We start from the raw sequence: 10,509 nt of genomic DNA on the forward strand, positions 1-10,509 counted from the left end.
CGGGAAGGGGCAGGACGCTTGCCGCCGCCGCCGCCTCAGGGGGTGCTGCTGCGACCCGGCAAAGCCGTTCGTCCCGGATCCCGCAGGGCCCCGCAAGCTCCTTGTGCCGCCCGGGGTCAAGCCGGGCTACCTCCACTTCCCCGGGTGTGGGAGGGTGTCCCGGCCTCTTCTGAAGGGAGTCAAAACCCGGGCCAGTCGCCCACCGCCCTGAGAGGAAACAGTCTGCGCCGGATAGGGGACACTCAGGTTTTCTGCTACTCTGTCCTCTATTGATACACCTTTACGTCCTTTATTTGTCCTAATTAAGGAGGCCCAGAATTGGTACGACAAAGAAAACCATAGTTTGTGAAGGGCACAGTTGGTGAACGATCGCTCCATTTTGTCCTCTATTTGTCCTCTTTGGGAGGAAAATACAGGACAAAAAGGGCTTTGTATCAATAGAGCACAACCGGACTGTCCTCTATGACGGCCACCCTAGTGCCAGATGAGAGAAACTCTACCCCCCCTCCCTGCCCTCCCCAGGGAAAACCCTAGAGAGGAAGAAGCTGGTTACATCCCCCCAGAACACAATCTGGCTTCCACAGGAGCAGGAACTGCTTACCCCAGCAAACACGTTTTGCAGCTCAAAGGGAGCTGTGTGAGGGCACAAGTACTAGGTATTTAAAAACACGCAGGCACTGCCCCCACTGTTGCTAACATTGCACCCGTTTTAGTAGGGTGCCAGTTAAAGCATCATCTTACTCAAAAAATGCTAAAAGGCATTGGAGCTGGAGGGCAACTGGGGTTGCAATAGTCTGTGAGGCATAGACTAGCATTTACTATACATTTGTACAGCACTTAGCACAACAGACCCCCCCCCCCCCCAGTTGCCTGGCCCTTTTAAAGTAAAAATAATCATTGATAATATACTGAGGGTTTTGATGCTGATACGAACTTTTATGGAGCAAAATCTAGGATGCTCTGCAGGCCTCTGGAACTGGAAGTGGTTTACTCCCTCTTCTGGTCCACACTTACAGGAAAATCCTCTCCCGCCACAAAGAGAAAAAAAGTCTATTTTAAATCATGTGCTGCAATATTGGAGCGTTATGGACTCTGCCCAGGGAAACCTCTTGAACCGGAAGCAGCAGAGCTGCACTTACATGGCATTCTTCTGTATCCGAGCTACATGATTCCGCTTCATGGCATCGCTAATTACTATAGCTGCATTCATGCAGTGTTGACAAAGCTAATTAGACAGGGGCACAGTATGACCCAGTCGTACTGTTGCTATTCTGCTTTGGCACCACCATGATGTTTGGGACTGTTCCTGAAAATCTGGGGTGGTTCTTTTACTTTTGGTGCAGCTGAGCAAGTACAAGCAACAGTGGGAAGTTTTTGAGGGAAATAAACTTTTCTTTCTTTTGAGCAAGTGCCCCTCCCTGCAGGGCAGGGGACTGGGTACAGCAGTGGGATGGAAAAAGATTTTAAACAATGAATTAATAGCCAGTGTACAAAACTGTGGATCTTGCCTCTTTAACACTGAAACATGGATCTCTTCCAGAACTGGAGCAGAAATCAGCCAAAATGCTACATTCAATCAATGATGAATCACATTTTTGCAGAGGTACAGCAGTAGGAAGGTACAGAGGAGGACAGGTGTCATAATTTCTTCTCAGCAGAGGTTTGGATTGAAATCTTGTGGCTATCTATGGTTGACCAAATTTAAAATCCAGATGTGGGTTTGGCTGAGGGAACACTATCCAAATTTTGTGGCTCATTCCCATCTCTAATACTCATTTAGCATTAGTTTCAAGGCTGTTTCCAAAAATCCCGCATGACCCACAATTTTATTTCTGTGTTTTTGATAAGGGAACTGAAATCCTTTACAGATAAAGACCCTGAATTTCTCTTTTCAAACTGTTCTCTTGACTCATCATGCAATTCTGAAAATGGAATTTTTCACAAACTCTTTCATTGTTTTAGCATTTCTGAGAGAAATAATCAATTCTGAGGAGTTTTTCAGTCCCATGACAGGAATCTGAACTCCCTTGTGGAAGTACAAAGTTAGTACACTGAATTCACTGGAGTAAAAACAGTATAAAGATTTTGGCCCCAGGGCTCTGAATGAAGGAGCTTAATATAGATTTAAAAGATGAGAAATGTTTCAGAGAGATTCAGTTGAAAGAAAAGCTGCCATGTCACAGCTACTCACAGGCAGAACTTGCATGAACAAGTACTGGAACATCAGACATGATGGCATAGAAATAAGAGTTAAAACAAACCGAGCAGATTGAGTTTTAAAAGGAAATTATTAATAGCTTCAGCCCTTAACACTTAGCCTCTAACTTATATCCTGTGCCTGCTCCATGGAGGATTTGGTTCACTTTACTTTAAAAAAAAAAGATAACTTTCATTGTCTTACAGCCCAGTCCTCTACCGTTGAAGTCAATGGATGCTTTGTTTTAACTTCAGAGGAAGCAATATCAGACCTCAAGGTCCCAATCTTGCAAGGGATCTTCTGCATGTGTTTTTTTTCCAAAAATATTTATGCCTCTCTATATAAGTAAATATATATTCTGATGATGATGGCTGATCACTCACAAATGCTAAAGATTGTCTTCCAAGCCTCTTAATAGTGAATCCTCAGGCAGCTCCATAGCCCAATTCTAAATCCACATGTCTTGTTGCAGTGAGGACGGGTGTTTCCAGGAGGGATGGGCACTGTGTTGCTGCATTGGATGTTCTGATGTCCTTTTAGCCTGTTCCTCTTTTCCTCTTCTGCCTGTCGACGAGCTGTTTCAAAGTGTTGTGGTCCCTCCCAAAGAGCCTTCCTCCATTTTGGTTGGTCCTGAGCAAGGGTCTCCCAAGTGTTGATGTCGATGTTACACAACTCCCCCACACCCCTCCACACCCCCCACCACAATATACAAGAGTAAGACTTCATTTTGAGCTATTATGCAATCACCTCTATGTACACAGCACATACACAAATCGGGACAAAAATATTTTTAAAAAATAAAATTAAAATATGTTATTGCGGATGTTTGATTTTTAAAATATAATTTGGGGTTTTTTTTCTGGTTCCAAGACGGCTAACCCCCTTCCCAAAAGATGTACTTCCAGGGGGAAGGCGAGGGACTTCGGGTGACAAAGGTCAGAGGGTTAGGAGATGGGACTTTCAGTTCCAAGATAGTGACCAGTGGGCCAGGCACCTGTCAAGGGGTGGGGCTATCCTTGCGGCCCTTGACGGTTTACCAAAACTCACTAAACAGCCCTCCTGCCGAAATAATTGCCTGGCCCTGATCTCGCCGCATCCCTGACATACCTGCTGGGCCAACTCTCTTAAAATGGAGGTAGCCTAGCTCGCTTTATACCACCTGAAGAGAAATATTAGAAGAACCACTAGACATTGAGTTAGAACAGGTTTCCTGTTTGTTTGCATAATCACTGTGGCCCAGAGCAAATTGTATTAGGGTGAATAATAAGGTCTGTAGACTTTTCTTGGTTGGGGGGATGGGGACCAAAGAGTTTCTAGGGTATATACATTATATTCAACACATTTTAAGCATATTTATTGTGTTTGGCTAGTTATTGTTTGCATAATACCAGACCAATTCCACTACTAGTTTTTATATTTTAATTAACTATACTCTCATTTTTCTACTTCTAGGTAGTTCTAACAAGAATCTTACATCAAGTGGAGATAAAGTTGTGATGTTTACAATAAAGAAATTGAATTCCTACCTTTAAGAATGATGGGTCAGTACTTGAGTACGAAATGTTAAGCAAGGGTGAATCAGTTCCTCTATCAATATAGAGCTATAAGAAAGCCAGATAAGTTGTTAAAAATAGTTTTTGGTGTTCTTAATGTATCTATTGAAACAAAAGAAATGGTTGGAAGAGGTACCCAAAGTCATAAGTAAAGCACTATAATACTTCAAATATTTTTGGGTGGGAAGCATCTGATGAGCTGTGATGGGAACCTTCATCTCCAATACTTGACCCCTCAATTTGTGGAGTCCCACAATTACCATTTCTATCTCTGGTTCTTTTCAAAATGTGCAGGTAACCACTAGACAAAATGGACAAACATGCATTCAGGGCTAGCAGCCCTACAGATTATGCACAACCCTATACTATACTAATGCTAAAGCCCTATACCAGGGATCAGCAACCCCCGGCATGCATGCCAAGCATGGCATGCAAGGCCATTTTGCTCGGTGTCTCTAGTGGGTTATGGAATAGAGAAAATCCCACACAATTTACTGATTCGTTTTGATGCGCTGGCTGGGGGAGCAGTTAGCTGATTGCATGATTTCACAATGATTACACGCTTAATTCATACAACACAATTTTATTTTAAAACTCTTTACTACGTATATAACACTGCTTAGCTTTAAGAAACACCACAAACATTAAGAACACAATAACTACATATATCAGAAACAATGCTCCGAATGCACTTCCTTCCCAAACAATGCTATAAGAATTAGTGTTACAAAAACAACTACAATTACAACTAAAAGTTAAATTTGAATCAATACTATTATTTTTCATAATATACTTACAATCCTAGAATTCCGAGAAGCCAAATACCAAAATATGGTTTCATTCCTCAGTAGTACGATTTAATGGGTTGGCCTCAGTAGTACGGTTCAATGGGCACGCCTCAGCAATACAATTCAACAGGCTGGCCTCAGCAGTGATAGGACTAAGTCCCCTTCCTTCAGTCCCTTTCAGGTGCTCCGCGGCTTCAGCGTGAACTAAGAAATTCGTGTTCACGGAGAGGTTGGGTCAGGTGATCAATCTGGTCCGGGCTACACTTGCGATTCTTCCTTCGTTGTTCTACAAGTGAAGTCACCTCCAAATTGGGACAGGAAGTTACACATTTTATTGAGCGAGCTGACGTCAGTGGGCTCCTCCTACTCAACTTGTCACTACTCCCAAATTTGGGCTCGGATCTTACTTGTCATATTGAATGAAATAGTTTGAATGTTTGTAAAGGTTGCCCATTAGCCAGTTTCAGGAAGAAGATAGGATTTATCTCCTTATCTAAGTCATTGTTTTGGGACTACGTGCAAAACTAGATAAGGAGATAAATCCTATCTTCTTCCTGAAACTGGCTAATGGGCAACCTTTACAAACATTCAAACTATTTCATTCAATATGACACTCGGCACGCCACCGCCAGCCTGGGCTCTAAGCAGCTGCTGCCAGCCACGGAGCCCAGCTTGCTCCCAGCAGGTGGCTGGGAGGCTGCAAGCCCTGCTGCAAGCAGACCAGGCTCTGTGGGCTGGCTGCAGCCAGGAGGCTGCAAACAGCTGCTCTGAGCTCCGGCATGTCGGCACTCCAACACCTTCTAAGGTAGACAATGTGTTTTTTTCAGCACTCCAGCCAAAAAACTTTGCCTACCCCTGCTCTATACTATACTAATGCTAACTCTGTACTAATGCTAGAAGCAGGAGGAACTGCTTGCAAACAATAACCTAGATTTAGTGGAGCTAATGGAAACCTAGTGGGACCCTACCCATGACTGGGCAGTATCCATTGAGGACTATAGGTTGTACAGATGGGACAGAGTAGGAAGGAAAGGGGGGTGGGGTTTGCTCTCTATTGTAAGGAGTGCTGTACATCTACTTTAATCAAATGGGATCAGAGGAGGGAAAAGTTGAGGTATTATGGATTAAGATACATGGAGGTCGGGGGGAAAGGGACTTGGTGGTGGGGACCTGCTACAGACCACCACATCAAGAGGAAGAGCTAGACTTGGAATTCTTGAGGCAGGTCTCAAAGGCCGTACAGTCTAGGGACATGGTTGTCATGGGGGACCTAAACTACCCTGACATCTGCTGGAAGGAGCAGTCAGTCAAATCCAACCATTCACGTAGGTTCTAAACCTGCGTACAGGACCTTCACCTAACACAGGAGGTATATGGTCCCATTAGGACGAATGCCTTGCTGTACTTGGTGTTGGCTACAGGGTATGACCTAGTAGCAGAGCTGCAGATTCGTGGTCACCTTGGGGACAGTGACTATCAATCAATTGAATTCACCATACGGCGTAGGGTGGGAAAGATAACTAGTAGGCTGGAAGTGCTTGATTTTAGGAAGGCTAACTTCAGTGTGCTCAGGAGTTTAGTCAATGACACACTGTAGGATAGGAGTATTGGCAAGATGGGAGTCCAGGAAGGGTGGTCGTTCCTAAAGGAAACAATCCTTCGGGCATAGAGGGAGACAATCCCATTGCAAGGGAAAGCGGGGAAAGGGGCCAAAAAACTTCCTTGGCTAAACAGAGGAATCCAGGGAAGTCTAAGGGCAAAAAAAAAGAGGCATATAGGCAGTGGAAGCAGGGGGAAGCTACCAAGGAGAAGTATACCTACTTGGCCTGCACTTGCAGGGAGCCAGTTAGAAAGGCCAAAGCAACTACAGAGCTGAGGCTGGCAACAGAAATTAAAGACAACAAAAAGTCTTTTTTTTAGGTATATAGGGAGTAAAAGGAAGGCACAGGGCAGCATAGGACCCCTACTGAACAAGCAGGAGGAATTAGTAGCAGACAGGGTAGACAAGGCTGAGCTCTTCAATGAGTTTCTTGCCTCAGTGTTCCTGAACAAGGGACAAGACAAGTCTCCCAATGGGTTCTTAGATAGGCATCAGAGGGACACCAGCCCACCAACTGTTGATGTTGACTTGGTGCAGTCACTTGGATGGACTGGATGTGTTTAAGTCAGCAGGCCCGGATGAGCTGCATCTGAGGATGCTGAAGGAATTGGCTGGTGTTATAGCAGAACCACTGGCATGGCTGTTTGAGTGCTCGTGGCACTCTGGTCAAGTCCTGGGGGACTGGAAAAGGGCCAATGTGGTCCCTGTTTTGAAGAAGGGGTGGGGGGGAAGGAGGATCTGAGTAATTATAGGCCAGTTAGTCTCACCTCTATCCTTGGAAAAGTCTTTGACAAAATTATTAAGGATCATATTTGTGTGAGTCCAGCAGGAAAAATAATGCAGCAGGGCAACCAGCATGGATTCATAGCAGGTAGATCATGCCTGACTAATCTGGTTTCTTTTTATGACCAGGTCACAAAACGCTTAAATGCAGGAGTAGAGGTGGATGTCATTTACTTGGATTTTAGAAGGCCTTTGATATGGTATCTCATTCCATTCTCATAAATAAATTAAGAGGCTGTGACTTGGATGATTACATGGTCCGGTGGGTGGCAAATTGGCTTGGGGGGATGGCACCCAGAGAGTGGTGGTGGATGGGTCAGTATTGACTTGGAAGGATATGGACAGTGGGGTCACAAAGGGCTTGGTCTTTGGACCTGTACTCTTCAATGTCTTCATCAGTGACTTGGATGTGGATGTGAAGCGTACTCTGTCTAAGTTTGTGGATGATACTAAATTGTAGGGTGAAGTGAACACACTGGAGGGTAGGGAACGATTGCAGGCAGACCTGGACAGGTTGGAAAAGTGGGCAGAACACAATAGGATGCAGTTCAACAAGGACAAATGCAGAATGATGTACCTGGGGCATAAAAATATCCAGCACACCTACTGGCTGGGGAATGACCCTCTCAGAAGCACAGAAGTGAAAAAGGATCTCAGAGTCATAGTGGACTCCAAGATGAACATGAGTCATGTGTGATGAAATCATCAGCAAAGCTAACCGCACGTTATCATGCATCACCAGATGCATGACAAATAGAACCAAGGAGGTGATACTTCCCCTCCATGCGGCATTGGTCAGACCACAGTTGGAGTACTGTGTCCAGTTTTGGAAGCTGTACTTTAAGAAGTATGTGTATAACCTCAAGAGGATCCAGAGGAGGGCCACTCATATGGTTAAATGTTTGCAGGCCAAGCCCTATGAGGAGAGGTTAAGGGACCTTGATCTCTTCAGCCTCCACAAGAGAAGGCTGAGAGGTGATCTTGTGGCTGCCTACAAATTCATTAGCAGGGCGCAGCAAAGAATCAGAGATGCTCTGTTCACCAGGGCGCCTCTTGGGGTAACAAGGAACAATGGTCACAAACTGACAGACAGCAGATTTAGGCTGGACATCAGGAAGAACTTCACAGTAAGGGTGGCCAGAATTTGGAATGGGCTTCCAAGGGAGGTGGTGCTCTCCCCTACCTTGGGGGTGTTTAAGAAAAGGCTAGATAGCTATCTGGCTGGGGTCATCTTCCTGCCCAGGCAGGGGGTCAGACTTGATGATCTGTTGAGGTCCCTTCTAACCCTAGCATCTATGAAACCTGAGCTACCTTTCATCACATAGGACTATACACTGGGCTGGTCTAGGGCTTGAATGAGATTAGCTCACGAATAAGGAACACCTGGCCAAAGCTGAACCCTGGCAAGAGACAGATGATGCTGGGAAGAGGGCAGGGGAAACCAATTTGAAGAGTTTACAAGCAGAGAATAGTCTCTTTTAGTTGAAGATACATGTCCTAGCTAATCCTGGCTGGATGTTTACCAGTTTGTTTGGTCTCAAGATATTAAACACTATGTGATTTTAATGGGGCAACACCAGCCTCTTCCCGGAGGTGGAGGTGGGGGCTGGGCCTGTGCTGGGCCCGGAGTGGGTGGGAGCAGGATGGGCTCAGTTGTGTGGGGTTGGTGGCCGTAGCAGCAGTGCTGGGAGGGGTGGAGCCTCCCAGTTTGGCCAAGCCTAGCCCTGGCCCAGCTCCCCCGGCCAGGAGCGCTGCACCTTTGTGGGTTCAGCTGCACAGGGTGGGTGGATGGCAGCACTGGGAGGGGGTGGCTAAAGGGGGACTAAGATGAATTTTGGGGAGGCTATAGCCCTCTAAAACCTCCCCCTGCCCTTGTTGCCCCTGGATTTTAAGCTTCCTGAGACTGAATAGTTTCCAGCCACTAGACAAGGGTTTGTGTCTGTTGCTGTCAGAGAATATTGGTCCTTTTCTTACACGTCCTCTGGCAGATAAACCTCTAGAGTTGAAAGATCTAGACCCTGTAATTAGTGCTAATTCCCTTACACTTCCCACTACTTTAGCATAGGTTTTTGGCTGTGTTCTATCTTTTGGACATTTTAGGTTACAGTTCACCTCTCCTGGAACATGAGATAGTTATAGCAAACAGACACACAACGTTTTAAAAATATGTAACAATTGCTCTTTACTTTAGAGTACACATGACATATATTAAACAATAGCCCTATACTAAATAATAAAAACAGTAGTACATATTTCCTCCTCTCAGTTTCCTTACCTTTGATCAGGTCTTGGAGTTACTTTATTAGGTGTCTAGGATTCTTCTTCCCCTCCTGCACATCACTTCAGGACTGAAACAGGAGGGGAGGAAACCTCAAAAGAAACCCTTGTTTATAAACTTCACTCCCTTTTGTCAGGTGACCCCCCTGTTTCGGGGCTCAAAATCTCCCGCTAGATGATTGGTTGCATAACTACTTGTCAGAAGTTCTGACTTGAAAAACCGAGTTGTCCGGGGGGGGGGAATTATATGATTAAAGCAGGGGTTGTCAACCAGGGATATGCATACCCCCCGGGGGTACTTGGGAAGACCCTAGGGGGAATGTGTGGGAGGGTGGGGATGGAGCACGGCCACCCCATGCCACTGCCTTCCAGGAGCAGGGCCGGGCGTGGGGTGAAGGCAGTGGCGCCCCTCTGCAGGCTGCATAGACACTGCCTGGCCAGATGGATATGGGGGCGGGGGGAAGCTTGTACGTAGAGGTTGCCACCACCACACACCACCCTGTGCTGCCATCACTCCTTTTCTAGCCAACTGCTAACCCCTCCCCCCCGCTCTGCATCTGGCCCTCAGGGATATGCTTATTAAAAAAGGTTGAAAACCCCTGGATTAGAGGATCATCAAAGTTTTAAAACCCTCTTTTCTTAGGCCTCCGTTACCACTCCTTTGAATTTCAATCCAACATGGAAGTAAAAGGAGAACACAAGTCAATCAGATAAGCCAGACTGCAGACTTCATTTTGAATGTGGTACACAGACATCCATATGTCAGAGTTCACAGGGCCAAATTGCCACAGTACACACTCACAGCCAATCAATTTAATCTGTAGTTTAGGATTACTTTTGGTTTCCTTGCTGATACTAAGATCTCATACAGCAGCATCCACGAGTATTTCCTTCTATTATTTTTAGTTGGCTATGAGATTTTGTCCCTTCCTGGCAGATAATGACCTGGTCTCACTTATTCATGGCCTCATTATCTCTCAGCTGCACTATAGCAGTACAATTGGTCTACCTGGGTGCATCTACACATAACATTACTGCCAAGTTGCCTAATTAGCCCCACAGTAAAGTCTTTATATGTGCGGCCCTATTAGGTCACAGTAAACTAATAAATGCCACTGTAGGTTAGTACTTGTTAACACATCCTATCCCATGGCAGTGTTATTTAATGTGCTGCAACACATGTATAGATACTGACTGGGCTGGCTGGAGCATGAGGGTGTTCAGTGCCGGGGCTGCCTGCTACCTAGCCCTGTGTTGAAGCACTACTGTGCCCTTGCCAGCCTCTCTGCAGCACGTTGAGCTGGTCCAGAG

General features: G+C 45.6%; 1 protein-coding gene and 1 long non-coding RNA gene across 3 annotated transcripts in view; one reads left to right on the forward strand and one right to left on the reverse strand.

Moving 5' to 3' along the window:
* NFKB1 (nuclear factor kappa B subunit 1) overlaps positions 1–1,066 on the reverse strand; it is an 89,127-nt gene extending 88,061 nt beyond the window's left edge. The window contains exon 1 of the mRNA XM_025215657.1: positions 935–1,066. The gene's annotated coding sequence lies outside the window, so the exon portion shown is untranslated. The remainder of the gene's footprint in view (positions 1–934) is intronic.
* Positions 7–3,736, forward strand: LOC112551913. 2 transcript variants are annotated; one of them, XR_003096254.1, is made up of 3 exons: positions 7–656; positions 1,541–1,660; positions 3,650–3,736. It is a non-coding gene; the product is annotated as an uncharacterized LOC112551913 (long non-coding RNA). The 2 variants fall into 2 exon arrangements; XR_003096253.1 differs by having other exon boundaries at positions 7–246.
* The last annotated feature ends 6,773 nt before the right edge of the window (positions 3,737–10,509 follow it).

The sequence above is a fragment of the Alligator sinensis genome, unplaced genomic scaffold, assembly GCF_000455745.1.
Source record: "Alligator sinensis unplaced genomic scaffold, ASM45574v1 scaffold1520_1, whole genome shotgun sequence".
Taxonomy (NCBI): Eukaryota; Metazoa; Chordata; order Crocodylia; family Alligatoridae; genus Alligator; species Alligator sinensis.